Source organism: Arachis ipaensis, chromosome B9 (assembly GCF_059453495.1).
Source record: "Arachis ipaensis isolate K30076 ecotype BB chromosome B9, ASM5945349v1, whole genome shotgun sequence".
Lineage (NCBI taxonomy): Eukaryota > Viridiplantae > Streptophyta > Magnoliopsida > Fabales > Fabaceae > Arachis > Arachis ipaensis.
Window position 1 is genome coordinate 21,853,782 of NC_142444.1, and position 3,239 is coordinate 21,857,020.

Here is a 3,239-nt window from a genome sequence, read left to right on the forward strand (position 1 = left end):
AACTTTTAATATTAAAAAATTACACCAAATCTTATCTAATATCTAAAAAAATGAATCCAAATTTAGTTTAGATTAGTAAACCAAACTAATTTTAAATAAGGAAACCAGTTATTAACGGGTTACAAAAGTAGTAAGGCAGTTTTAAAAATAAAATCCAATTTTAAAAAGGTAATCAATTTTTTCATTTAAAAATCATTTTTTTTTTAATTTAAAACCAGATTTTGCATTTAAAAACCAGTTTTATGTAAAATCAATTTTAACTTATAAGACAATTTTTGACATTTTAACAAGTCAGTTTAGCCTTTTTACCATTATAAAATTGGTTTAAATCTATAAACCAATTTTTTACCCTTTTAAATGAAAGATCATCGGGTCATATTATAAATAGACATGAAGAATATATCAATTTAGATGCACATTCTGAAAAATTGCTAGTATCATATTGAAAGCAGCATAGCCACAACAAATTATGAAGTATTTTTCTTAACAAATCTAAACACCTATTTCTTTTCCAATTCTTTCCTTTAAAGATGGTTAAAAATATAACTATATATTAATGTTACCTTTTACTATAAATTTAAGCTTAAGTTTTTGAGATAACTGAAAGACGAGAGTTCGATCATTGGTAATTCAAAAGTGAAAAAAATAGTATAAGATAAAAGAAACGAAAAAAGAACGTCTATGCAAAAATCAAACAAACCAAAAAAAGTCCTTGCTTAAAGAAAAATATTAAAAATATAACCATTAATATTGTTTTCCCTATCGGTAGGGACGGATATATTCACAAGACAGTAGAGGCAACTATCCAAGTGAAATTGCAAAAAGTAGTGAGTAGTTCTTAATGAAATACCATAGTTGATCCCACTACATAATTAATTTTGCCTCCACCCCCAAATCTCAAAATCTCTTTCTTCTTTCCTTTTTCAATTTTCTTCCTTTGCTCTAGCCTCCGCCCTCCAGGCTCCAGAGATACTATCGCCATTCCGCGTCTCCGCTAATGTGGCAGTGTCACTGGCCCATTATCGCTGACATTGCTACTCTGTTCAGTATTTCTCCCACGTGGCTCTGTCGGTTTCTCCTTGTATCACCGCGATTCTCCCGCGTGGTTCCATCGATTTCTCCTTGCATTGCCTCCGCACCGCGTCTGGTGGTTCTGCCTTCTTTCTGCATAACTGTGTTCCTCTTTTGCATCATTGGTTATGATTTGTGTGGTTCTGCCGCTGCGTTCCTTCCTTCGGCAGTTCGGCATCCGATTTTGCCTTCTTCTTCAACAAACATCAATCCTCTTCTGGTTCTTCATTCTTATTCTACGATCCTCTTCTCTGTTCAGTGTTCAGTCTTCAGCAGTTCAAGTGTTCAACCTTCGTCCTGCTGTTGTTGCTGCTGGGCACCACACTGCTACTGGCTTCTGCCTCTTGGAGTTCAGTAGTTCAGTCTTGGACTCTTGGTACTCATGAATCACCGAAACCGATATCTACTTGCTTAGTTGCTTTGTTGCTTTGTTGCTTAGTTAGTTAGTTGCTTCGTTCAGTTCATTGCTTATTTGCTTCATTGTTTGATAATTGATATAGTTGGTTTGGTAATTATGATTGAATTTATTTTGATGATGTAATTGCTAATTTAGTTTCATTAATTTGTTTGTTAATTATTTTTTTGTATTGAGTTATTTTGAATTAGGAATGTGGGATATTATTAGTTGCTGCTGTTGCCTGTTGGAAATTAATTTAGATGGCACATGTCTGTCAATTTTTTATTTATAATTTCATATTAAACTTTTTAATTTGTGTAGAATTGTGAATTAATTTAATTAATTAATTAACTTAGGTTTATAATTTTATCCTATTAGTAATGGAGAAATATTTCAAAAGAATTTTATCATTGGTGATTGGATCCCAAAACAATTCATCAACCTCTTCTAACAAAATGAGGTTTTTAGAATTCGAAGTAGAGAGTCTTATAGCAGATCCAGGACAATGACTAAAGATTTTAAGTTATCATCCGAATGACAGAGACAAAGTTAGATATGCATATGTAAAAAGGTCCTTGTCAACCATAGACTCATGATTTTTTGCAAACTGCTTGTGGTTCTTCTTTTCGAAGATTTAATACTAATTTGCTTGATGATTATGGCAATCGACTAAAGTATAGTATATCAAAAGATGCTATTTTTTTGTCTTTGTTATTATTTTATGAAACTTGAGACTGAAGGTGGTGATACTTTTGTAACTAATGACTTTTCAAATTGAAAAAAAAGGAGAGATTACAAACTCATGTTGGGATTCATGATAGTGCTCATAATCAAGTTTGGAGAAAATGTGAAGAATTTATGAAGCCAAAACAACGCATTAGTGCTGCTATCGAAAAACAATCTGAGCAAGCTAAAAAGAATTGTCAAATTCATTTGACAGCCACAATTAATTGTATTAGATTTCTTTTGAGACAAGGATTGGCCTTTCGTGGTAATGATGAGATAGATGATTCTGTTAATTAAAGAAATTTTTTGGAACTTCTAAACTTTCTTGCGCAACTAATTGAAGAGATTGATCATGCTTTCAAAAATGCTAGTAGGAATCTCAAACTAAGAGCGCCCTCAATTCAAAAAGAGATTGTAAGAGCTGCTACAGTGAAATGATAAAAGTTATTGTTAATGATCTTGGGGATGAATTGTTTGTTGTGTTGGTTGATGAAGTCTGCGACATTTCTATTAAGGAGCAAATGTCAGTTTGTTTAAGGTATGTGAACAAAGAAGGACAAGTTAGGGAGCATTTTTTTGGTCTTGTTCATCTTTTTAATACCAATACTTTATCTCTAAAATTAACATTAGAGTCATTATTAGAAACATATAATTTAAGTTTATCAAGAGTACGTAGTCAAAGATATAATGGTGCAAGTAATATACGAGGAGAATTTAATGGTTTGAAATCTTTGATATTGAAAGAAAATTCTTATGCTTTCTATGTACATTATATTTTTTTGCCCACCAACTTCAGTTAGCTCTTGTAACGGTTGCAAAAAAATAAGTTAAAATTTCTTTGCTTTTTAATTTATTAACCAATTTGTGCAATGTTGTTGGAGCTTCGTGTAAACGAAGAGATATGCTTTGTGATGATAACTAAGACAATTGAAGCATTACAAAGTGAAAAAATTCTAGTGGACGTGGTTTGAATCAAGAAATAGCTTTAAAAAGAGTTGGAGACACTAGATGGGGTTCACACTATGGAACTATACTTAGATTAATT

General features: G+C 31.8%; 1 pseudogene; it reads left to right on the forward strand.

Moving 5' to 3' along the window:
* The first annotated feature begins 997 nt into the window (after positions 1-997).
* Positions 998-3,020, forward strand: LOC110266785 (uncharacterized; annotated as a pseudogene).
* Positions 3,021-3,239: the final 219 nt, after the last annotated feature.